The sequence below is a fragment of the Dermacentor silvarum genome, chromosome 1 (assembly GCF_013339745.2).
Source record: "Dermacentor silvarum isolate Dsil-2018 chromosome 1, BIME_Dsil_1.4, whole genome shotgun sequence".
In the NCBI taxonomy this organism is placed as follows: Eukaryota; Metazoa; Arthropoda; class Arachnida; order Ixodida; family Ixodidae; genus Dermacentor; species Dermacentor silvarum.
In genome coordinates this window covers 357,241,137-357,268,673 of record NC_051154.1, presented here as the reverse complement: position 1 = coordinate 357,268,673, position 27,537 = coordinate 357,241,137, and the positions used below count along the sequence as shown (strand labels likewise).

The window sequence follows — 27,537 nt, the reverse complement described above, 5'->3', positions numbered from 1 at the left end:
CTGAACTTTCGCATGTTGCCCATTTAAAGCCCTTTGTCCCTAGACAACTTGTTTGATATGCCCGGCGGGATTCGTTTGCGTGGAAGGCAATGTGACACTCGATCTTAGGTGCATTCTGGGTTTACGCCTCAACAGGATGTGGGGCATCCAAGAGGTGGGAAGGAAGACGACGAAGTGCGGCTTGCTAGCCGAATCTCCATCGGCACTCTGCGAATCAAGGCCGTCGCGACTCACTCTACTTTCCTTATCAATAAACGCCTTTTGTTGGCGTAACAATAGCTTAGTGACCGCTAGTGTTGCTCACATCTCCCATTTTTCAACATGGCACAGTGGCACAAAAAGCCTGCGGGTTCTTCAAACGATGCATAAATTCAAGAACTTCTTGTAAACCCTTATTCAGAGGACCTCAATGTTGATTACAAGGTTTATTCAAGGGACAATGACTAAGAGGCCATCTTGCCTGAGCAATACCAGCTATCTTTATTCAAAAGATTCATTAGCGTTAAGTCTTAAACTTTGTTTGAACTTTTAGATTAAAAAGCTTCCAATATGTTCAGCAAAATATTTGCAGCAAATAGCGTTTTAATTTAAACACTTGGAATGCGTCACTTAAACAGCATTTAAAATTTTTCCTTTCGTAATAACACTTGACACCCAAATGGTCAAGCAGTGTCCTACATTGTTAGCTCCAACAGAAAGCGTCGTGAATGTGTCTGTTCATCTGTGGAAGAAAATTTTGCCACTACCGCGGCGTGACTGTTCATGGTTTACCTCATAGAACAGAGTTGATTTGTTTATGAATAAGTGAAGACTACATTTTTATTCATTAAGAAAGAATTGTATCCATTACTAAATTTTCCTTGGCTCCATGATGCACATATAAAGTCTCAATGTTGCCAGAGTTGCTGTGTTATTTTGGGCTCCATTTTTCTTCTTTGGATATAAACAAAGAATATTTTGTAGAAACGTTTCTTGCCATACAGATTGGTGAAGCTCGTGCAGTTAAAGTGTTCCAAAAGATTCCTTTTGTAAGTGCACTTTTCACACAACTTTCGAGGCAATCATGTCACAGTGAGCCGTGGTGGCAGCAGTACCTGCTGGGCTGTCCTTGTAGTGACCCCATTATGCGCAGGTTCCAGGAGCTTGAGCTTGCAAGGGACAGCGTGTCTGTGGATTCAACAGCCTCTTGTGATGCGACTGATGCACTGTCTCAGTGGTGCTATCCCTGCCGTAGTACTGATCCACAAAGAGTAGAGCAGCAATGGCTACCTGGCAACATTCGAGCTCCTCAAGGACACCCCCATCCACTCTGCTTTGGTGGTCAACCTGTCGGTGAAGCATAAGATACACAAATGTTTGTAAATTTTGTGTACAACTAACTGCCTATCTAGTGACTACATGACAAGAAAATCTGCACTTATCTGTCATCTTTGTATACGTTTACCATTAACCGGACCAGTAGAAAAAGGTGCATAGGCCATTGCTTAATACGTAAATTCACTCTAGTATAGCACCTAAAACTGCTATGGACTGAAACTTCACAGAGAAATGAACTCCCCTATGCAACTTCCATTATTGCTTTCAAACAAACCTTTCTGTTTTAGCATATTCTCAGTAAAGGTGGATTACAGACTTCCCAAGTGGACCGTCAGAGTTCGATTTTCGTACGCATTTAGGCCTCAAAGTTTCATTTTCCTGACTAAATTGCTCATTCCGAGCTACGCTACACAATTCTGGAGGCCGTCGTGTCGGATTTTCCGCTGGGTCGGCCAGGCTTGCCTTCCAGTGGGCCGCTCTAGAGCCCCCAAAAGTGGAAGGCGCACGCGCTATTGTTCAATCTCGGAGGCCATGCCCGCTCACCTTAGCTGACAAAATGGTCCAGGGTACGGCACTTTTTCTTTTTTTTTTTTTTTGATTCAGCACTATCGTCATAATTACTGCGGCATAAGTTTCTTTTTCTCTTAAAGTTTCGGCAGTTTCGGTTGCTATTTTGCACGTGGTGTCCACGAAGCAGGTGCGTCTCGGAGACATAACATCTTTGTGTGTTTGTGCAGCTTCGCATTTGTGTGATTGGCACCACCTCCTGCGCCTTGGGAAGAGCCAAGTGGTGCAATGTAAGGTGGCGATCTCCATGGCGATCTCCGCCAACCACGGAAAGAGTAGGAGAGGCCCTGGCCATCACGGACATGTTGGAGAAAGTGTGGCGGAAGTCACTGCTGTTTTAACAAAGGAACACTGGGTCTGGTACTCCAAATGTCAACGTTGCCATAGCAACCACGCCCCAGAAGCTCTCGCTGCTGCTCTCGCCTGCGAAAAGTAAGATAAGATTTTTCTGCCAGTGTCTTTTTCGCAGAACATTTTGTTCGCGAGACAAGCTGATTTTGGAGTGTCTTGTGAAGCTTGAAAGTTATGTTTTGGGTATTTGAGTGCGAGTGTCAGCCAGCAACAGAGACACTCAAACAATCACCGTGTGGGTTTTCGTCGTCTTCTTCAACGTGCCACAAAAACACAGCATCGTGTCTGCTTCACTGAAATTACAGAAGTTTCATAGGCTTTGTTGTAATGCGCATCAGCAGCGCACACTTGCGGCGGCTTGTATCAATGCAAGTTCAAAGCTAATGCCTATCTGCTCCAACGAGCTGATGGAGGCGCAAAGGGAGATGGCACACCAACATGGCTGCACTTCCGGCTTCAAATACATGACGTCAGGGCCTCTCTTATTTTGTTTCTTTCCTCCATGCCGTCAAAGGAGATTGCCAACGCAGTGATGCCCTTGCCGACTGTATATGGTGACGACGCCAGTCTTGCGCAAATCCCAGCAAATCTGATCAACTCCAAGCATAGCATGAGGCAGGGTATCTTTAGAGATAATTTACGCCACTCAAGTCTAATAAATTTTATTTTTTGCATCAACAAGTTTTTCGGACTGTTAGACTTTTCAAACTATTTTTCTGTCCCTGAGAGGTCCGCAAAGTCGGTCAGCAACTGTACTTGCAAGTGCAAATGGCTCTGTTTGAAATGAAAGCAACAAAGGAAGTTTGCAATGGCACAAGAGTGGTTGTCACAATAAAATCATGAGCATCACTAACCATAAATCCTGGGTAATATGCAGGATTATTGGTCAGTTTGGAACTTTTTTTGGGTAATTTCCAATCCTGGGTAGTACCTAGGTAAATGTAGCACTTAGTTTCAAAATAACTAAATATGTAAGTAATGACTATACCTGTTAAAAAAATAACTAAGTTAACACTCATCAATTCACAATGAAAACGTGCATGGTAATAGTGTAAATTAGGTGACAACTAATTCTCGGCTTGCTCATCTGTCATGACGCAAGGGCCCTTTCCTGTGTCCTATCTGTGCGTGACAGCGTTTGCACTTTTCTTCTATTATGAATACTGACTAGTTAACACTCCCTTTGTGCGAAATTTTGTCCAGAGCAGTAGAGAGCCTTTTCTTGCCTTTGGTGCGCAAAGCCCCACTAACTTTCAACATCTCTGAAACTCTTGGTCATTATGCCATAGTTGATGAGGAGCTCAACATTTATCAACACCATCTTTTTAGTTTGTAGTTTGTGCAGGAGGAATGATTTTGCTTGAGATGGTAAATTGCCTTGAAATTGAGAGAATAATTTTTTTTCGAAAGTGGCAGAAACAGCTTTTGCAGCAGCTTTGCAGCACATTACTGAAAATGTAGCAGGATTGAATTTTGGAGCAGTAATCACATCACTGGAGTATAGAAAAACTTCATTTTCAGTAAATGAGAGGGAAGAAATCACACCGCAGAGTAGAAAAGGAAATAATTGGAGTGTTTGCATAGCAATACTTTGAATGTTGTCCTTGGGCATTTAAATAAGTAAATTCAAAAACCTCCGAATGAAATTCAGTACAAATATTTAAAAAATGCCTTCTACACCAAATCAGTACAGTATATTTTCTAATTTCCAAACAAAGTGAAATATAAACATAGGCATGCGTACGTGTATTTTAGACTCTCGACTATACTCACTAATATGTTAATGCCTGAGCATTACAGGTATAGTGAAAAACTGTCCAGGTGAACTTTACTTAACATTTTACCACGGCTGCCAGATGTGTTTCTGATTTCAGAAGAGTCAACTCATTTTCTTTTTGACTACACTAAAGTGGCAGCATTAGTAAATGGAGCCGTCGCTGTCGTAGTTGCTGCAACGTTGACTGTGTATGAGCCTTAACCATGCAGAAAAGACAAAAAAGAACTCCTCACTTGCTTGAGCTTACCTCTACGTCTGAACCATTGCTTGGACACAAGTAACAGCAAACGAAATTTACAGTGTCTGTTGGTGTGAAATGGTGTGAAATATACTGGGGTTAATCTGTTTTATTTCAACACCTTCTGTGCAGGCTCGAGAAGATGCCTGCCAGAGCCTGGAGATCTGCTCATCATAGGCTGTGCACACCATGAACGAACACAATCCTGCTTACCTTGTTATCATGCGGGGCCTTGCGTATGGGCTGGGCCGTGTGCAGAATGGAGGCAATGCAGCTGGGCTTACGTGACCTTCAATTGACAACTGCTGCTGCTAGGACACACAACGTATGTCAAATATGTGTGCAACCGACGAGCATTGCCAGACGTTGACCAGTGCTCACGAGAGGCTCCAAAAGGGTGCCTGCAGGATACGCACATCAGCTGAGCCATCTGCCAAGAACCAAGGAAGAGGCCCCACTCCATCCAGCACAACATCAGTCAGAATGTATCTAGTGCAAGGCAGCACTGAAAAGTCCGAGCATGCAGCCTGGCGGGTTCTTAGAATGACCTCAGAACAGTATCAGTACCTCTCTGCCTACATCAGCCAAGAGTCAAGCGCCTTTTTGCATGCTTCATTCCACAGGAACGAAGCAAGGCTACATCACAGGGCTCTGTTTACTCAGACAAAAAAAAAGGTTCCTTTGCATTGCAACTTAAAATGCAGCACCTGAGCGTTTGAATGAGCATAAGGCTGAGGACACCAGCATAAAACTGTAATGGCTCCCTCGCTAAAGTTACTAAGACGCAACAATTTTACAATTGTTCAAATAGCTAGATCCTTAAACACTGTAGTAGGTCATCTTCAATGCCGACCGTGACGGAATAAGCATGAGCTCTTGCAAGGTGGATCAATTCTTGCCTGGACAAGTGTGCTGTGCTGCTCTTCAATGTGACATTCTTCAAACGCTTATGCTCCAGTCATTGTGAACATAGGGTAGCTCAAGATAAGCCTTTCTTGGAGCTCTAGGATTTTAGTTAAAAGAAAGTGGGCTTTTTAGTGCCTAATGATAACAATGATCTGGCAGTCACCACACAGCAAAATGACATAGTGATAATAAAAGCTGGGCTAATTGTTACATGTTGTACATCTTACAAAAACGGCGCAAACTATACGGCACAAAAAAGAGGAACAGATGGGACAAGCGCTGACATAGCAAAGGTAGATATATACAAACACAAAGAAGTACTCATGAAACATAGTAATTGTTATTTGGGACAATATGCACATGTAATCTAATTAAACGTTAAGTGAAGCCCAATCATATTTAACATAGAGTTACAGTGAAATTACAGTTAAGAGGTAGTGTAAGAAGTGTGGAAAGTTTACCTGAGCATTTGGTCTGGTATTCAAGTGCAACTAGGGCTTGCTATTAATCACGGGCCTGATGTAAGATTAGCATATTGTTTACAGAGGAAAATTACAAATGAAGCACTCCATGGAGATAAGCCAGGCAATGCTTTGAAATATAGGTATTCTGAGCAAAATGCATTTCGACAAACAAATTAGGTTTTCAAAAATTAGCTGGCTAGGGTAAGTATATGTACAGGAGAAACAAAACAACTCGCAGTGAAAAAAGTTAGAAGATAATTTGGCAGTTTGTATCCAAATGACGCACTGAATGGGCACAATTGAGAGGACACCAAGCCATGAACTGTGTTGAGGAGCAAAGAATGGGGAAATGTTTTTCACCTTCGAAGTGAGGGTGCACTCTTCGACAAAACCGAAACATGACACTAGACCTGGGAAGTAGACGTAAGTTGACCTCCCTGATGGATCTACTGGGAGACAATCAATGAAGCTAGATAGCGTACGACACAAAGGTGGAATCACTTGTATTATCACTGACAAAAAGCATCCGAGACTGGTGGAAAGGATGCAGAGCCCACTTTCACAGCAGCACAGGCAAACTGTCCGAGGACATTCAAGAAGCAAAAGTTCCAGAGTGCTATACTCCTGCAGTGCAATATATATGCTTTGCCATCGTGTTCCAAACCCTACTAGTACTGTGTGAAGTGAATCTGCAGTCACCGTCCTGGATTAATGCATGCACATTCCAACTCATGCGTTTTTTTACCGTGTGTCTGTGCATTGGAATAAAATTCCATTGAAACCTATTATATGTTTACATGTTCTTAGATTCATTGGGATTCATCTGTGAGACGGTACCAACTGCTGTCTCTCAAATTGCCGGCACTAAAGTCCTGCACTATGAATGCAGAGTACATGAGCCCATCTCTGTTGTATGGCAATTCCCATTGATGACTCCTTAAATGCCAGAGCACAAGTACTCCATGGCAGTAAGCTTGAGCAGGTGTAATTATTGCTGCCAACTGACCTTCAAGACAACAGTCGTGCACAGTTTTGGACAGTCTCACGCTGTCAAAAGAAGCCCTTGCCAAGAATTCAGAAGTAACAGCTTCAAAACGAAACATGGCAATTATTCAAACAAAAGGCTTGCACGAGATGGGGCCTTCGCCAAAAACCTCCTCTGCATTACTATGCAGCAAGGATCTCTGACATTGCGTCTGGCAGAGTCCTTTCGTGACAAGAAGCCAATGTGTTGGTTACTTGACACTAACAAACTTTATCATTTTCTTTGGTAATTGGAAAAATAATGATGCTAAGATGAGGCAGCTCCCATTTACATGTATGTGGATCATGTATACATCACAAATTATTCAAGAACCTGAAGCTACATTATCAGTTATTTACATGTTTAGAACCACTTTTTGGGACGGCAAGCTTTTTTTAATGCATATTACTCTCTCTGCTAAAAACATTTCACAATATCCCTGTGCACTACAGTAGGTCGTCGAGAATGGACTACTGGGCCAGTTCGAAGAGATTCATGCTTTACTAATCAAAAACATGCTGGTGTCAACTCTGGCTTTTCTTATTATACGTCTTTTTACACTATAAATTATGAAGTAGGCTTCATAGTTCAACAACATGCAGGCCTACCGTTGCTCGTGAAAAAAACGCTCTGCAACATACTCTTGAATGAAAGCATTTTGAGTTACCGCACTTCTGCATGCACATGCAATGAACTTGAGCTTACTTCAGCATGTCTTGAGAATTAAAACTGCCTCCCTGTTCGTAAACAGTTTCTCCTAGGCTAGTTGAGTGATCCAGTTATATAAGACTAAGTGTAGAAACGTTATGCAACTATCAAATGAATAACCTCTCCACTTGCTTTGTCAGGTGGTTTATCTGGGGTGTCTTGTTAGCATACCAGATGCGAGTCAAGTATATGCACTAGTGCTCGTAACCACAAAACATTATAGAATCCTCCACACACTTTTTCAGATCATATGCCTTGTTTCAATCAGCATTGCTTTAATAAAAATTGTCTAAACAATACCAATAAAACCAAGACATGTTCGTATATATACACCATGAGGAATGAGTCTGAAGACTACGCTCCTGTACCTGCTTTTATTTCACGGACGCCTTTTGCATCCTTTGTGATCTGGTAGGTATTCTTCGTTTTGTTTTTCTTCTTTTCGAGTGGGGGGTTATACGCATTTCACGATGATGAATGTGCTTTAAAGAACTTCTCCAAAATACTTTTATGTACTGCTGTGAAATTGTAGAGCAAGCGAAAATAAAATTATGTTCAGACGGAGGCCTCAGAGATGCACTGGAGATAATAAAAGCAACAACCGTGGCCCAGTGAGGTTTACAGTTTTCATAATAACGTGTTGCATGCACTGCGTAAGCACGCATATTATCTTTGCTTCACTGCAATACACTGATGCTTTGTTGCAATACACAATGTGTTGTGTTGAAGCCCTGAGAAATTACAGTTTTACTTTTTTCCATAACTTAAGAATCACAGAAGCCTACGTTTATTCTAATAAAAGACGAGACAATTATGTGTTGGCCAGGCGCTTTTCCTTTAATCCCTTTCCTTTAATCAGCAAGCCTATCGCCTTGCTGCTCACAGCCTATAAGCAAGTCATATCCCACGCAGAATGGGGGGTCAGAGCTAAAGCCGCACGAGTGGCAGCAGAAAGTGCTTATGGTTTAAGCATGGTTTGAAGGCTTATGGACGCACATCTGCAATATATGCAAGCTTCTCAAAAATATGAATATCTCAAAGCGACGGCAAACAACACTACCTTGGTTCTGTCCAGTTGCATGGCATTTGATTGTTTTTAAAACTTGGTGCATGTAGTTAGGGCACCCTGTATGTTGAGCAATGTTGAAAACTGCATTTTTCTTAAGATACTGCTTAGCTATGTTGTGTCACATAGCACTAATTTAGATTCCACGTTGATATAGTCCTTGCATAAGAAAGGACAGGGGTCAACAGCATGCTCTTGGATAGCCTGTAAAAGCCATATGGTAAAGTTGCTGGCAGAACCATTATGCCAGGTTTTCAATTGGCTTAGCACACCAAAGTCAATGCTCCTTCACTAAATCAACAGTTCAAACAGTGCAAAATTGATGCGGACAAAAACATTTCTCTAGGTGAAGTGTTTATTTGTAACAAAACAATTGTGTAAATGTACAACCATTAGCAGATTGAGAACACCAAAAACTTGTTTAAGACTATTGCAAAGTACAAATTGCCTGCAGCTTGACCCCAAAAGAAAGTTGAATACTGACAGATGTAAAGTCTGTGTCGACATTAGGTAAAATACATTTCCCAATAGAAATATATAGCAAAAAATAAGTAAGTAAATAAATAAATAAATAAATGTACAATCAGACTGACATGAGACTTCAGAGGAACACCAAAAAAAAGTACATGCTTTCTTTATTAGCCAGTGATAGTAACCATGGCTCAAATCGCATGAGCCCACAGCAGACACTGATATATCATCATCATCATCAGCCTATATTTATGTCCACTGCAGGACGAAGGCCTCTCCCTGCGATCTCCAATTACCCCTGTCTTTTGTCGGAGTCATGAGGGAGGTAGTGGCCGAATACTGCACCAGGAAGGCCAATTCCTGTTCTGGTGAGGGAGTGACTTTGATGAAGCTTAGCGGGCCTGCTTGGTTTGGTTGCACCTGAACTAGTATAGCCCCACTAGCTCTCGGCAATATGTATTTTTTTTTCTTTGCCGGTGTCAGGCACTGATATACGGGGTGGTAATTTTTAAGTCAATAAGGTCTTGATGAGGCCTTGTTGGTTCATATTTAGAACTGAGGTTTTAACAGCGCGAATAAAACAAGGGCACGAAGAAACAAATACCACAGACAAGCGCTGACTGCCAACTGGATGTGTATTTGAATTTCATCAGCCATTTATACTTTTTCCACCATAGGCATGCGTACGCCCGTCACATAAACATCTGCAAAATCTGCAATATCATATTCTATCATGCAAAAATGCTATTTCTTGCTCCGAAAAAGCGAGAGATGAAAAATTTACACATTTGTCTACTTCCTTTCGTATGTAATGTGCCTCTATTAGTTCTCCTTAATTTCCCTGTGAATTTTGTCTTTTCAAAAATAGCAGTGCATCGTCACTTTTTGCAATGTCCCGCCAAATGACTTCCAAAGCCATTCTTCACGTTATTGTTGTGCTCACGAGCTCTATCAGTGAAACACTGTCCTGTGTGTGCAATATAGGTTCTGCCACAGCTCAGCGGTATCCTATAGATAATGTTGCAGGTGCAATCAGTGAAACGAGATTTATGATCGATGGTGCACAGGCACTTATTGAGTGTTTTCATACGAATGCATATCGAGGAAAGCTTGCATGGGGCACTAAAATAATCCTAGTCCTTGCACTAGATTATTCAGAGAGGCAGACATTACTTGCACTAGAAATAAAAACACATATTCAATTATTTAACAAAAACAGCCTATTTTTAATTATTACCTTACAGCTCCTATTGCAATTTACGATGTGTATCCAATGGGTTTACAAACTTTATATACATAGAATGGCCTTGCAGAATGACACCAGCTTCAAGATATATATAGGCCATCAAACTGGCTGTAAAAATGCATAGTTCAACTTATTCAACAAAACGCTCTTTTACGCATTGAAGCACAAAAGTAACTGGAACGCCAATATATTTCATCCCATATTATTGGCAATATCTCGAAACTGGTGTCATCCTGGAAATTCACTTCAAGTAGATACGTCTTGCAAACTCACCGGCTACAATTTATAAACTGCAATATGTGCTGTAAAGTAAATAAGTGTAATATAAAAGAGAAATATTTTCATACACCCGAATGTAGCAAGAAGCTACAAGAGAATTCGACACAAGAACGCTTCACAGTTGAGGAAAAATTTGTCCTGGTCCGGGATTCGAACCCGGGACCAACGCTTTTATGAGTCAGTCACTCTACCATCTGAACCAGGAGGCAAGTAGATCGCAGCACAAGGCCGAATCAATCGACAACTCAAAGCATAAGGGCATGGGTTTCCTTTGTAGCTTCGTACTGGATTCGGCTGCATGACAATATTTCCTTTTCATTTTATTTCCTTCACTTTGCGGGATTCGCAGAACTGATTTGCCTTAAGTGTACAGTGGAATCGCGTTGATACGATCTTCACGGAAATCGGAAAATAAAGCATATCATCAGAAAATCGTATCATGCAACGTATTATCCAACCAAATCGTATTTTTCAGGGAAAGAAAAAAGAACGTATCATCCCCAAAAACGTATCACGTGGAATCGTATCAACGACGTTCCACAGTATTAGTAAATTTGTGAGAATTAGTAGAATATGTGTTTAAATTTATTGTACATCGCTCTGAATATACCAGCTCAAAAACAAGATTTATGCTATCTGCCATAGGCAATCTTTAAAACTTCTGTAAAACTCAAAGATGGTAATTTTGCATAAACCTCTTATTTAAAGGTTGAATGATGTGTGCCAATTTCACTAAACATTATGTACCTCTGAAACAAGATGACAATTGCAATAAGTGATGCCATGGTAGCACTTTATTGTGCTGCATTGCTTGTTGCATGATCCAGTTGTGTTTTCTGCCATGATTACTAGGTTCCTGAGCAGGTCATTCCACACCGACTTATTTGAGTACTTTCAGGGCCCATAGGGCGTTACAGAAAGGAGTGGCAACAATACAAAAAAACACAATGTGAATATCAGGTAACATATTCAAGTGCATTCTTAAATTCACTGGCATCCGTAACAGATACAATAGAGGCAGGCAAGTGGTTTCAAACATTACAAGTTTGAGGAATGAAAGAATTCTTTCTGGTTTCTGGGGTTTTACGTGCCAAAACCAGTTCTGATTATGAGGCACGCTACAGTGGAGAGCTCCGTTATAATTTTGATCACCTGGGGTTCTCTAACGTGCACTTCAACGCAAGCACACGGGCGTTTTTGCATTTCACTGCCATCAAAATGCGGCCGCCACCACCGGGATTTGATCCCGCAACCTCTCGCTCATCAGCGCCTTAGCTGACTGATCCACCCCAGCGGGTGAGGAACAAAAATTTCGCAGTTTCGCCCGAAAGGCGAAGCATCAATTGCGATAGCAAATTGGTAGAGAGCTATTCGGAGTAGGGATAGTAGAGTAGTTTTATCGGCCGCATAAAGTTGGACACATTCGCTTTCTAACTGAATTGACAAGCGTGGTGTCATCGCACACAAGCAAACATGAATAGATCACACTGAATGACCGCAAACAACGACTGTCAAAACGATGGCAGCAAGCGCAGCCGCTGCAGCCAGCGGGCGAAGAGTGCGGTCTATCGCTTCAACGGAAACTGAGCGGCATTTACAAAGGTCAGAGCCGTGTGGAGATAAGAGACGGTGCGGGCAACGGCCACCATAGCCAGTGCAAGCGTATTTGTTGGCAGAGTAGAAGCTGCTCCCCCCCTCCCTCCGGCGCTGCCTCCCCGCTTTTTTTTTTTTTGCTTTCGCGTGGGAGATTGCGTTGCCAGTTCCCCTTGCACTGGGTTGCAAGATAAGCATTTGGTGCCGTAGCACAGCGTCTCCCCGCCTCCCTCCCCCCAAAGCCCCCCCCCCCCGGCCTTTCACGCGACAATTGCATTTGCTTGCTGCCGTGCGTTGGCTCTCCGTGATAGCGCGCGTCCCCCGCGCGCTTTTACTCGTGCATACGGCGTGCGGCGACGATTTTATCGCCCTTGGAATCTATACGGAACCTGACGGATGGGAAAGTACTTCATTCAATGTTATTCATTATGACTACTCAGATTTTTATATGAAAAATTATGGATATTAGTGACACGCTAGAAGATTAATATTGTTGCTCATGTGAGTTGAGTTCGATTTCAATTTTGTTCAGTGCCACAAAAAAAAAGTTAGAATGAAAGAATTCACACAAGATCTGGTTTAATGCACACATGAAAGGCACATCATTGACATTACGGGAGAGTGTTTGTTGCACTTCAAATTCAAGCTTATACCTTTTAATTCTTACTCACGCATTGGGGACAGCAAAACAAACCATTTTGCGAACTTATGTGAAATACAGTTTTTATCTAACAGAACCATTCTGACAACGGCACTAATGCACTTGCAGGTGTATGTATGAATCCAAAGTTTTCAAAAATTTTCGCAATCTACCTACTTTTGCTCCATCAAACAAATTTGATATGGTGTGCCATCATGCAACAGTTTTGAAAAAACTGGGTTATTTGGCATGTAATGACCCAAGATATCAAAAATATAAAAAAGCAAGGAAACACTATCTTTGGTGGAACTATATCGAAAATTAACATAAAAATGTTGCGAAACATTACAAAGCATAACTCCAGTATGCTGCTTTAAACCATCTAACATGTTAATCAACATAAATAATAATACCATAAACATGTCAAGATTTACAAAAGCACATTTGTATGCTCATATGAGAAATCCCAATAGACCGATCCCACCGACCGATCTGCGCATGCGCCGGTTTTCCGGAAGTAGCACTGTCACCATCTTGGTTGTAGTCAACTGGTCACCCACACCACCGCGGTACAGCCACTGTAACCGCTGTCCGCGCTCGTTGAGTACAGCGCACGAGCTTCGCAGACATCTCTGCGACTCCACCACCGAGAAAAATTCATGTATTTTAGGAAATGACATCGGCTGTTCATTGTAGCATGCGAGGCGAACATTGAAAAGTGCCTCCTGCTCTTTCATTTCGGATGTTACCCGCTGATTACGCGTTGAGTATCGTATTTGTTCAAGCTTTGTACGCGGTCGTTTTGCGTTACTATTTTTGCACACGTGCATCTCGGTGACTGCAACGTTATGTTTGCTTAGCGATGGACATAATAGGATTTGTATACCTGTTGGAGACAGGTTTGAAATGCGGCGCTGAAACCTTTGTGCCCTAATGATGCTTACCTACAGGGGTTTCGCGCACGACTTGCAGACTTCAGTAACAGCGATATCTAGAAGTTGGGTAAGCTAGGCGGCGTTTTTAACATAAAAACGCCAATAGCCAATGATCGCAGTCATCGATAGCCAATCAATTGCTAATCGATAATTGATCAATAATCATAAATTCCGGAAAATTCTGGGGATGACGTGGTAGTACTTAGCCTAGCCCAAATATGTAACCAATACCTTGCGATAGCCAATCGATAGCCAATCAATAGCTAATTGATAATCGATTAATAATTAATAAATTCCGGAAAATGCTGTGGATGACCTGGTAGTTCTTAGCCTAGCCCAAACGTGGCCAATACCTTGCGATAAGCAATCAATAGCTGATCGATAATAGATCAATAATCAATAAATTTCAGGGGATGCTGGGGATCACTTGGTAGTGCTTAGCCTAGCCCAAATACGCGGCCAATACCTTGCGATAGCCAATCAATAGCTAATTGATAATCGATCAATAATCAATAAATTCTGGAAAATGCTGGGAATGACTTGGTAGTGCTTAGATTAGCCCACATACGTGGCCAATACCTTACGATAAGCAATCAATAGCTAATCGATAATCGATCAATAATCAATAAATTTCAGGAAACGCTGGGGACGACTTGGTAATGCTTAGTCTAGCCCAAATACGTGGCCAATAACTTGCGATAGGTAATCAATAGCCAATCAATACCTAATCGATAATCGACAAATCTATAAATTCCGGGAAATACTAAGTACATGAATGTTTTAGCATTTTGCCCCCATCGAAATGCAGGCCGCTATTCGTCCCCGTGTTTTTTCTCACGCTGTGTACTACAAGTACCACCTATTAATCCGTTGGATCTACGTCTCTTGAAGCTTTCGCTCTTTATAAAACACAGAATCCGAAGCCTTTGTCCCTTATGTGGTTGTTGTAGCACCCAGGAACGTACAGGTCAATCCTCCCATCGCACGATGGCTCAACACGAACCATAATAATTGCCAAAAAGAGTTCGGAAACAGGACGCACAGGCACACTGGGCCGCTGGAGCGGCCGGATGACAAGTACCAGCATGCACCGCGGCAGCGGTGGCGTCGTGAAACTGGTAGGTGGGATCGGTCTATTCGGCTCTAAGAGACTAGCACAGCAAACATAAATGAACGTAAAAATGTCAAGATTTCCAAATGCACATCACTTGTGTTTTGGCTTGAGCTGCCCAACTTGGGCTCTTCAGGAGATTTTAAGTCCCATGTGAGAAGCGAGACCAGGGTGTTCTTTTCATAGGCCACGTTGGTACAAGGAAACTTGTCATAGGTGAAGCCTGGAAAAAGAACAAAAATTCAGAACAAGTTTTAAGAACCAAGTGCAACATGCAAGAGTGTGGCATACAGTACACCCTCGTTATAACAAAACTGATTTATCTTTTGCTTTATTCAAACTTTTCGCGGGCACAACTGCAGAGCATGGCCAGCTTATTTTATTCAAAGCAAAGTGGCACGAGACTCCACTTAGCATAAATGCATAAGAGGGCACAGAGAAACAGCACAACTTTATGAATATCCTCGACTTCAAAGGTGTGAACTTTGCTTGCCTAAAAGCAAGATGTGAAAACTTCATGTCATTCATAAAGGAATCTTGGAGGGGACTACTGGCAACTAAAATTAATTTTTTTAACCTTCCTAATTAAAATGTACAGAACTTTATTAAAAAATTAAATTATGGGGTGTTAGGCACCAAAACCACAATCTCACCATTAGGCATGCCGTAGTAGGAGACTCTGGAATTTTGGACCACCTCGGGTTTTTATCGTGCATCTAAATCTAAGCACACGGGTGTTTTCACATTTTGCCCGCATCGAAATGTGGCCGTCATGGCCGAGATTCTGTGCAGTACTTTATTCCACTCTTTATGCTCCATATAGAATGCTGTTACGTCACTAGAAATAGGTGTGGCTTCATTTGAGCCTACGATCACATGGAATTGTAGTGCACTTCTCGCCCTACAATGGTTGGTATAAGCAGTATTTTCTTAAAGTAGAGAGTCCTCACTCTACTTTAAGAAAATACTGCTTATATTGAAGTTTCCTGCCTCAATGACTGCAACAACGAAGATTCTCTGTAATTGTGTGCCAAGCTAGTTACACTAACATATGATGCAGAACATGACAATTATAGAAAGAAATGCTCAGTCTTCTTAAGAGCCACATGCAAGTGGACTGGCTTCTTTAACCCTTTAAGGTCTCTGCCGTACATGTATAGCGGCGACGACACAAAAAAAAACGTCATTTCAGAATGAAGCGTTGCCTAGCATCACGCTGAAGGTGCTGCAGCCCTCTGGGACTTTTCTAGAAAAAATTCTCATTGTGCTATCACCCCTTGGCTTTCGTCAAAACTGATTTTTTTCTTAGCTCTATGTGGCTGTCAGTGCAGTAGTTTAGGACTATTCCCGCTTCATCTAGTTTACTAAAATAAGCTTTGTAAATTTCGTTACATCAAAGAAATTTATGCTACTTTATCTTGCATACAATGATAAAGCACGTGTAAATCTGCGAATACTCAAAAAATTTTGGTTGACTTATTGTCACCTAAATTTTACTTGCCTACTTCTCGAAAAGTCACTCTGAAGAACATAAATCTGCCATAAATATATTAGTGGTGTGCGAATAGTGATTTTGAGACCAAACGAGTACAAATCAAATAAAAGAAAAAAATTTATTTATAGAAAGGCAGAGAGGTCGGGCTGAGCTGTAATTTGCACTGGCCTGCTACTCTACACTGGGGAAAAGGGATGGGGAGGAAAAGGGTTAATGAATGATGGTGATAATGCCAGAAGCGAATCGTATAGAACATTGAATAGTTTTTGAATAATGAACAGCTCTTATAACAATCATTATAAAATGATGTTCACGTACTAATATTTAAGAAGTTAGCAAGTTTCTGTCATTGCGTACTATGTTATGAGGTATAGGAGTGCATGGGCACTTTTTGCAATGTCCCGCTAAATGACTTCTAAAGCCATTCTTCCCGTTTTTGTTGTGCTCACGAGCTCTATCAGTGAAACACTGTCCTGTGTGTGCAATATAAGTTCTGCCAAAGCTCAGCGGTATCTTATAGATAATGTTGCAGGTGCAATCAGTGAAACGAGATTTATGATCGATGGTGCACAGGCAGTTATAAGTGTTTTCATACGAATGCATATCGAGGAAAGCTTGCATGGGGCACTAAAATAATCCTAGTCCTTGAACTAGATTATTCAGAGAGGCAGACATTACTTGCACTAGAAATAAAAACACATATTCAATTATTTAACAAAAACGGCCTAACTTCTAAATTTATCTGCGGCGACGCACACCGTATGTGCTAGTGAAAACATGCGACGGTGAGCCAACGATGGCGGCTCAATATCGCTCCCGCAAGGGATGAAAGCGGGAAGGAAGCGTGCAATCTCTCGTCACGCGCAAGGCACTGCGTGGAGTGGAGGGAGGGGTCTCTGGTAGCCGCGAGATCCCTATATTGAAAGCGATCAGCAATTTGGACAGAATGCGAGTGCTGATAGCTTTGTGAGCACTGTTTTCGGTGCTTAGTTCACGTTGAAACAAGAGGCAGCACGAAGGCCAATAAACATGCTGCTGCTGCCGTGCTTTCTGACAGCGACCTTCCGCAGTCATTGAGTGGGACATGTTCATGTTTGCTAGTGCAAGCGACACAATGCTTGTTAATTTAGTAAGTGAATGTTTACAAGTTTAGAGGGCTGATAAAACGACTACCCTTACTTTGTATAGCTGTCTACTAATTTACTATTGCAATTGATGCATCGCTTTCGAAAGTGCGACTTTTTATTCCAAATACACCATTAGCCCATTGTGATAGGTCCAAATAGCTCAGGCCGCACCTCTATGGGCACAAAAATAGATTGGAATAGCTTTACGTTGTACCAGCCCTGGCAACAGAGACGCCTTCTGGCTGCACCCACTGCAGATCACACCTTCCTAATACCTAGTTCACTCGGAGTGCCCTCAGCCTACTTTTTGTTATTTTGCACCTCAGCTAGGGACCACAGCACCGCTCGGCCCACTCAAGCATATTCTAGTACACTCGAAGTACAACCGGCCTGGCCGTTCCAACAGCAGCAGCTACAGCTGGGAGTGGCCACGTGCGCGCCGGCCACTTGCCAAAAGCACCAAAACGTCCAGTGTTATGAACACGAAAATTACGAGAAACTGTGGGAGGAGCCTTCGCACGGTGTGCAAATGTGAACGGCTGCACTCTTTTCGGAAAATGAATCTGCTCGCTGTTCGCGGCCACTGCCAGAGCACACATGCCGAAGCCCTTCTGGCACAGTGTGGCGAAATTTCGGTCAATTTTCTCTGTTTGGCGCAGAAAATTGCGTTTGTATCAAAAATGGCACCATTGGCGCAGGAATCCCACCCCTGCATTAGGGCTTTTCCAGGTCGACTTCCTCTTGCAGCCCGGGCTTAAAGCCTCCCTTCAGTGAAAGGGCGAGCCTTATACTGTGGCGACCACTATAGCACGCACTCTCACAAACTCATATGTTTATATATATATACATAAGCAAAGCCTTGAATTACAGGATCACGCAGTGAAACAGGTTAAAGAATAGAAGCACATAGAAACGTTCACAAGTTCCCAAGCTGGTAGCTTCACGCTCAGGTGGCTCATGAAACAGTATGCTGTGCTAAGAATCTTAGTCAAACAAGTGTGGTGACCATCATGTGCAGTGCTTCGGGGAAATGCATGCAGCAGTACAACAATACCTGCTATCTTGTTTTTGCTCATGCCACATGAACCGATTATTTGCAATTAAATCATGAATCAAAAAATTGGAGAGTTAGAATTGTCCTGCACAAGGCACTACTAGGAAAAAAATGGTTGTCACAGTGCTGCAGCTGACCTGCTGAGGGGGGGCCGAGTCTCCCCACGACTTTAAGCACTGGTTGCAGCGCTTCCTGCTGGAGGTATTCATTATTCGCAGTCTCTTTCTTTCTGCGAATTCTACCAGCATCTCTCTTCTAGTGTTCCTAGAATCGATGCCATAGATTGCAATTGCTTGTTCACCAGCCAGTTCAAATATTCACCACTTTGAATATTCGCACACCCGTAAAAACATATAACACCTAAATTGGGAGACATATTACCCCAAAAAATGTAATCCGCAATGGGTTAAACATGAGGAACTTGAGAGCATATTCATCTTTTTGATAAATTTAAAACCATAGGCTACTTGATCAATGGTTTATAATAACCTTGCAAACTGCCAAGTGCTCCAGTCAAGTAAGAAAGCCAAGAGAAACTTCCAACAATTTCAGATTAACAGTTGTGGACTTGTCCCATAGCCTGTAAAAAGCTTTAGACAGTAGTCACCGAGAGCCTATTCAGTGCTGCTCAATTTATTTAAACATCTGGCAAAAAACCACATAAATGTATATTTTTTTACAATATCTTAGAATACTAAGTGATAAAGTGTATGTTAATAAAAAGGTTAGACGCTTAAAATGAATGAGAGTTCACTAAACATAGTATTACAGTCATGCTGGCAACACTGTCCCTATTGTTGCTTTGATGGAAACAACCAAGCAAAAATGCCACACAACTTATGTTCCTTCGGTTTAAAGGCTGCTGTCTGGCACCACATGGAACTCTTTCAAGACAGGAGCAACTTTAATTCAATGTGGTCCGTCAAAATATGTGAAACCACTCTGTATTGCGTTACACAATCGCGAGGGCCGTTTTGATTGCTAAAATTTGGTGGAAGTGCTGTCCCTCCAGTTGAGCACTAACTGCACTTGAGCATAGCTTCTCCACAATTCCTATATTATGACAACACTTTCAGACTACTTAAGCACATCCTCTATGCCCCAAGGTTGGTAGCGTGCTTCACAGACAACTATTCATTGCAATGACAGTCAAGTAGCAGAACTAACACACAAATGCACATAATTTTGTCTGGTGAAGCCGCCAAAAACATCTGGCAGTTGAGGCTGCCTTTAAAATTTAACAGCATTCGAGTATGGAGGCGTCAGGCAGTTAAGATCATATGAACAGTCATTCCAAATGGTAGGCTATTGTAGCACGCAATTGCTGATACAGGCTACTTGAAAGTCTATTGTTTTGCTAATGTCAAGTTGATAATTCAAAATACGAAATGTGGATGCAAAAATTCAATGGGAAGGATGTACGCTACTTGCCATTACCAGCCTTGACCCTGACGGGGTCAAGAGCCTCTTTTTACCCCTTGGTGTTGTTTCCAAAGAGTGAGTGGCCCATGAGGTCTTCCTCTGTGAACGCACGGTGAAGCAAGACGCTTGCAAGCTTGCCTGGTCCACCATGGCAGGCCATGGTAAACTGTGCCAGGATCTTCTTATCAACGAGCATTCCTCCAACCTATGTGAACCTGCCCGTTTAGGTAAATGTTAGCAAGGTAGTTTTAACGCTTTGAAGCACATATACACAACAGCCGTACTCCAAATAAATCACAATTGTACCTGTTCCAGACCTACAATGCTAATCTTACTTGACTAGTTTCATAACTTGTTTTCCTGTTTGGATCCCATATGCATTAGAAAAACAAGGATTTATCCAGCACAAAAACAAATGTAAACCAAAGTACTGAAAATGTTCAGGATTTTTCAGGAATGCGATTAGCATTCTTAGCATAGTTCATGTACGTTCGGGTGTCTGCCTCTAGCAATTTACCCACCAATTTCGCATCACTAGGTAATCCACAGTCTAATGGCTAGAGTATTGGGCTGCTTTGTTGAGGGTTCATAACGAATTGTCGGACCAACTTGGGTGACTGGCTACGTGACCCTGGGTACGTGCCACTCTTCAATGAACCTCTTTTACGCCATCTTGGGCAACTGCTGTTTGTGTTGGTAAGCAGCAGCAGGAGCTCGAAGAGGAAGATAACTGTCGACGTTAATGCGATTACCAGTGCTCATCACATTTGCTTGCTGTGTTACAAAAGTAATCTGCGATATCTTACTCAGCTGTATGAAGTGTAAATAAGCCACAAAGGCAGGGTGCGCCAACCGCCACCTAATCAATTAAATGAATCGACTTGCAAAGCACAGGCTGCACAAGATCACGGAGCAGACTCGGAAGTTTGTGGACAAGCACAACTCTGAGAATCACCGTCGAAGTCAACTTGCCCGATGTCCACGTCATGGACCTCGTGGGAGACTCGGTCATTTCCTCGATGGGCATCGTCGCACCCTCGTCAATGTATCGCAATTCTGGCTGTCTCGTTTCTTCTACCATCATAAGAATCCTCATTTCGTATCATCACTAATTACACACTGATCGTAAGAACGGTAACTGCATTAACATTGCCAATCGTCTCCAAAGGATGGTTGCACTGCCATTTTTTATAGTGGAAATATACAATGCTCAGTGATGCCACTGACGAACTGAGATTTGGAGCAATTTTTGGAGCAGCAAAATCTTCATTTTGAAGCAGTTTGGAGCATTCAGATACAGATAAGCTATTTCAAACACTTAAAACTGACAAGCGTTATTCCAAAATGTATTTGCTTGCTGTAAAACAATGTTCCTCTGCCTCTGAATACATGGTTCCCTTTAATTTAAAGACAACAAATTTGTTCACACAGTGTGCTGTAATTAGTTTATTTCAAGTTAAGTGAAGCTGCTCAGTTGTTGCCTTTTACATCGTATGATTTTTTCATTGACAGTTGACACTTTAGATTTTCAGCAAGGCTCTAGCATCAGTCAGAAACACCTGGGCAGACTGTAGTCATCAATGCTCTTCTGAGCCAGGCCAGCCTTGATGAGCCCCTCGTAATGCTCAGTCATTGCTTCAGACGACACCAGGTACTTTTCAATGGTCTGTTCTTTCTCGTGAAGTTGAAGCCTCAGTTCAGCAACACTGGCCAGTTCATAACTTGTGTAGACCGATTATTTTGACACCAGCAATTCAAACAAGCTCGATGATTCGGACTACTTTGAGGCATCATCACTGGCCCATAAATTTAAAGTATAAGTACAACCAAAATTTTGGACACCTTAAGGTACGTCATTCTTCATAATTCGGCCGCCGTCTGCACGACTGCGTGCTAATTTGACCACCGAGTTGAGCAGAAATAGCAAAAAATTAGAGGACGCTTCACCTTCGCCTTTAAGAGTGGAACGCAACAGCGTTATCGGGCACCGATCGCATCGCATTTTTTTTCAGTGGGTTTCACTGCAACACAGAACGTGGGAAAGCCAGCTTACAAAGGCCAAGTTTACACCAGTACCCTTAAAGCCAGCTTCACTGTTAAACAGAAATGCATTGCTGGGAAGACAGTTTTCTAGAGACGATATAAGTAGTCATATTAAAATGTGAAGGCCCTAGCCTTTTTTATATTTTTATTGTTTGATATTGCCCCGACGTGCGCCCGTGTCCAAAACGCATTAGGCAGGCTAAGTCCCAATTTAACCTGCCAAGGGTGCGAGCGCCATCTGGATAGAAGTTTCGCAAGTAAACTACCCAAGTGCACCGCTGTTGGTATGGTGGAAATGCTGGAAAATGGGTTTGCATGCGAGTTTCCTCGTAAAAGAATTGTTTTCTAATACATTCCAATTACACGCTGACGCCACCATGTCTATAGGTTGTGGTTAAGTCAAACTTTACCATTTTTCTGACGGATTTTACAGTGAGTAATTGAATTTTTGTTCATTAACACCTTGCGCCACTCTGCGTAGTCGGGGTGGTTCAGGATTTTTCACTGCCATGGACACCGACGGCAGATTATCTGTGGTGCGTAGACGCTGATGGTAGTGACGCGAAATCCCGCGAAAGTGAACGTATCAACGAAAATGGTCAACCGAGAATTTGGTACTTTTTTAGCCACTGGCAGAATAAATTCAATTTTCTGGCCAAATTTGGATATTTCCGACTCCCAATTATTTGGACTTTTAGGCGGTCCCCATCGAGCCGCAATTATCGGTCGCTGACGTAAAGATAAATTGAAGTTCTATTTATGAAGCTGCTTTATTAATGCGAGCTATGCCCGTCTGCGGCCACACACGTAATGCGCAATCGCTAATTTTGGTGCACTTCAGCGCAAAATCATGTATTTTTATCAGGATGGGGCAGGAAATCTCGTATGGTGCAATCTGGCGCACTTGGCACAGAAGTGGGAGCACTGAATGGTGAAACTGAAAAGCATCTGTGGTGCTCTACTAATGAGGCCACGACAGCAGCTCATACCTGAACTTTGGCAGACACTTATATCTACATTAAGAAGAATACCTGGAGTATGAGTTTTTGCAGAGATAATCAATGCTACAGTCTAAAGGAGCACGAAAGAGAAATTAAATAAACACTGGGGTTTCATATGCCAAAACTACGATCTGATTACGCCGTAGTGGGTGAGTCCAGATTAATTTTGACCAGCTCGGGTTGCATGGTACATGGGTGGTTTTGCATTTCACCTACAACAAAATGTTGTTATTTGATTCGCAACCTCATGCCTAGCAGCACAATGCCAAAGCAACTAAGCAACCATGGCGAGTGAGCACTAAAGAGAAAAAATATTTCAGACATATTTGTAAATCACCTTCCTACGTATAGAAAAGAATTCACTTCTACGGTGATAAGAGGTAGAGTAAACTGTAAAAGATGCAAGACGAAATGGTGGCACTGCTGCCTTAAGTTCCCAGACAGCCTTGCTGTGACGCCATGCATTTTGCTGGTGTCTGCTCTGGTTTAGACAATTTTTTTTACAAAAGATGGTGTTCTTCATTGTACTACAATAGAGCCAAAGAACGAAACTAAGCAGTGCCAAGAACTTCTACTGAACTAAAATGAGCCAAGTTCATAAAAATACCTGAAATTCATGATGTCACAATGAGGTATCAGCACTGGGGTATTGGGGCAATACTCAGAAAATGGAATTTTGAGCTTCATTTTCGCATCTATAATCAACCTATTGCCAAGAAATTAACAGAAATAGAGATCTAGAACGATGCTTATTCAGTTTAAATTGATTTAGGCTGTCTTTAGTGTCTCCTTATACAAAACATATGTTATCCTATTATTGAGCCAAGTGTGTTTCTTGTTCAACTTCAACAAGAAACACACTTGGCTCAATAATAGGATAACATGCATCACTGATTCTCATTAAGGTGGGATTGCCAGTATAGCAGAGGGCATGCACTGGCTGATGCAGAGAGCAATGTCACCTCCCCCCTCACCGCCCAATTACGAATTGTTTTATGAGCAGCGATCCAGTTTCTACATCTTAAGAGACACAATGTCAAGGAGATTCATGCCAAGCTGGTTACAGTATGTAGTGACCAACACTGCACATCGTGCAGCTTGACATCCATCTCTTTGGAATTTTGTGCTTTAAAATGCAGAAATGCTTGATCACTGCTCGTTCTTCAAACAAATTTCTCAATGCACTGTGCTGTTTTTGCTTAGTGGTGATTTGCAGTACTACATTGGACATAATATATTTATTCCGTTAAAGTCAGAAAACCGTGCACTCATGTTGACACCTAATGTGTAGACCTGTATACACATATATACTTTAGGAAGAATACCTTGAGCATGAGTTTTTGCAGAGATAATCAATGCTACAGTCTAAAGGAGCACGAAAGAGAAATTAAATAAACTCTGGGGTTTCATATGCCAAAACTACAATCTGATTACGCCGTACTGGGTGAGTCCAGATTAATTTTGACCAGCTGGGGTTGCACAGTACATTCTGCTACTCATTTGTTCACAAGTGACACTGAAATTTACTCCCAGTCACGGTGCAGTTGGAAAGTCTCTGAGCCGGGTGATGAAACTCATGTCTGCTACTGAAGGCACTGTGCACCAACTGATCGGTGGAAGAAAATGCTTGCGGTTGCATCAGCAATGTTTTTCTTCTGCTCCCTGCAATACATTCTCACGGCATCACTGCATTTGATCATGGTGATGCTAGATGATGAATGGCAAAAGATATTACCTTTCCCGTTCTGGCTGTGGCCTCTGAATCTGGAAACAGATGTCAGTATTAAAATGTAAAGCCACGATACGTCAAAATCAAGAATTGAAAGATCTACATGGACCATTAAACTGACATGAATGAATGGATATAAATGACTGATCGTAAACAATAAAGTGTGGCTGCTCTTGCCACTGGCAGTGTGAGATGGGCAAATAATTTATTTTGAATTCCTCTTCTAAATTCAAAATTGTTTCTGCTCACCCACTAAACTGTTGTGGCCACTTGTTAAAGGCAACTCCTTCAGATAAAACCACAGTGTAGCATTAATTTTACTCCCCGTCAAGTTGCTGCTACTACAGTTTGCTTAGCTCTCAAAGAAACTATTCCATAGAACTGCACCACCAACAAAGCATTAATCATTCCAAGCTCATGGCAAAACATCATGTAGTTAACAAGGATGGACTTCCCTTTCACTCTGTCCTCATTATAATTGTGTGAATTCAAAGAAAAAATAACGTATTGCCATACCACCCCCCCCCCCAACTACTTCTATACCACAAAAAACTTTGCTAATTTTTGACGTTTATATGTCGATAACGCATAGGCGACGCTGGAAGTACAGTGGGACGACACGGCAGATATGCGCAAGTATATGTCGTACTTTCCCTTACCGATTTTCAAACATTGCTGCTGCAGTGCCAAAGGCTGAAATTTCACGCACTCACATTATTTGGAATGTTCTATCCGACTAAAGTAGAACCTAGAATGCCATGGAATCTGCATTTTCCGTGAATGCAAAGAGCACCTACACGAAGTCGTTTGCGCGAAGCGCTCGATGGCGTCGAACGCAAACGTAGAAAACAAAACACGCGTCGTTGGCAAATCACATAACCCGATGAACTCGCAGCATTCGCTGGCATCACCCCATCTTTTATCTTACCTATCGTATAGAATCGCATGTACACCCTCGTATTTCTTTATTATTGCGCCATATCCTCCTACATGTTTTCTGATCGCGCGAGCGTCGACCGCACGGCGAACAGCGCAGCAGAATACATTCGAATTGCAAATCGTCCCACGCATATTTTCGGCGACCCACCGACTCTCGCTGCTACAAGGCGCTGACACGATATGTAGTTAATGCACGTCGCTGGACGGCGTGCAGCGAACAAAATATATTTGATTACAGAACAGTTCGAATGATTTCACGTCGCATTGTTTTCCACCAAAACGGCAAAGCAATCGGTGCTCGAACACCGCACCAAAAATCGTGGCGCCCAACATGTGCTGTACGCACTTTCAGGCATTTGTTCATCGCGTCGCAATGACCGCGCAAGGGGAATTCGAAACAATCACTCACCTTTGATGTGGCTGCGTCGGAGGCAATCATGATGATCTTCGAGGCAACAAGAAGCCCGTAAAAAGCGAGCAACAAGTGGGAATATACCAGGTCACGGTGAGACAAAGGGCGCGGACAACGTAGGAAAAGGAAACGCCAAACACACGCCGAACACCCGAACTTCCCGTACACTTTACCCGAACTGAATGCGCCAGAGTCAACAGCGCAAACGCGCATTCATACAAGTACGCGCATACAAATACAAGCTTTAATTTAAATAAATTGTAATATTTATTAACAATTAAACTCTGTAATATAAAGGTACTGCACAACAATTTCTGTGGTTTTCAAGTGCATGAAAGTTTTCTGCTTAGCGTCTTTGATGAACTATTTTCTTTATCGCGGTAACGCAGTGCACCGGCCGGCCACGCACGGATTGCGCGGGAAATGCTGCAATATTCAAACGTCGCAAACCTCGCGCCCGGTGTGCGCGCACAGTTTCCATCAGTTGGGTTATCTTTAAAACATCATGAAATACGTGAAGCAACTGACGCGAACTGAACTATTGACCAAAAAAGTACACAATTGTCTCTGTTTGCGCTGGTTAGTTCGACATCATGACAAATCGTAAACGGCATGTCATCCCATTCTTTTAAACGTTTGTGCGTGAGCGCTCCAATTTGTGAGCTCCAAGTATAGAAGCTCAGATTGTGCTTGGTGGCGAAGCAGTTTCCCAGCACACTGTGCAGCACCCCCTGTTTTACAGAATAGAAATTGGCCTTAATGTAAAATATGGGCACCCCGTCGCAGATATCGGCCAAACATTTTGTCTAATTCTATTGCGCGCTAAGGGCTAACAACTTTGCTAAACACACTCTTTAAAAAGCATATACATCACGTTACCCGCCATCGTGCCCATATTTAACTTGGAGGCAATGCCGTTTTCTAACACACAGCCTGGGCACTGGCGACTTGCAATAGATTCCGATGGGAATCCAGGATGTGTCTAATAATCGGACTTAGGTCACTGCTTGTAGGGACGTTTGTCTTCTGCTCCAACTGTGTGTTTCTGTATGTATGTATATATATATATATATATATATATATATATATATATATAATGTGTATGACAAGGACAGCGAGGGGGAGAATTGTTTTTCAAGTGGAGTATGACCTTTTCAATTATAACCTTGCGGCAATCATATATGCCTCTGCCTTGAAGTCATATAGTATATATATGCAGCGCGTTTCACGTAACTTGAACCATGGGTGTATCTACGGCGTGGGCAGGGGGAGCACTTATACTGTCGTAAAATATTTCCTGAAACGAAAATTCTAGGACCCTGGCCACATCCGTCGGTGGCGCAGAAAGTTTTTCATGCCCTAATGCAGTTCTTGAGCGGACTCAGTGACCGATTTTAGTCGTGCAGTGCTTCATACTGTGTGTCACTCCCTCGCTCTTTTCCTCTTACTGTTACCCTTTGCTTTATGCCCCACGGCAGGGTAGCAAACCGGATGCTTGTCTCCTCCCTCACTTTCTTCTCCTCGCTTTATCTCTTTCACTCTTGCGCGGTTTGCGCCACGTTCGCAGGTATCGCGAATGAGTGCGTGCGGTGAATTATTTTAGGACACTGCCTACTCACTTT

At 42.4% G+C, this 27,537-nt stretch overlaps 1 long non-coding RNA gene across 2 annotated transcripts; it reads right to left on the bottom strand.

Moving 5' to 3' along the window:
* Positions 1–562: 562 nt before the first annotated feature.
* Positions 563–26,089, bottom strand: LOC119453938 (uncharacterized). Of its 2 annotated transcripts, XR_007465046.1 has the most exons (4): positions 25,913–26,089; positions 24,571–24,599; positions 19,807–20,006; positions 563–1,326 (listed from the first exon to the last, which is right to left on the bottom strand). It is a non-coding gene; the product is annotated as an uncharacterized LOC119453938 (long non-coding RNA). The 2 variants fall into 2 exon arrangements; XR_005192508.2 differs by lacking the exon at positions 563–1,326 and having other exon boundaries at positions 19,805–20,006.
* Between the last annotated feature and the right edge of the window lie 1,448 nt (positions 26,090–27,537).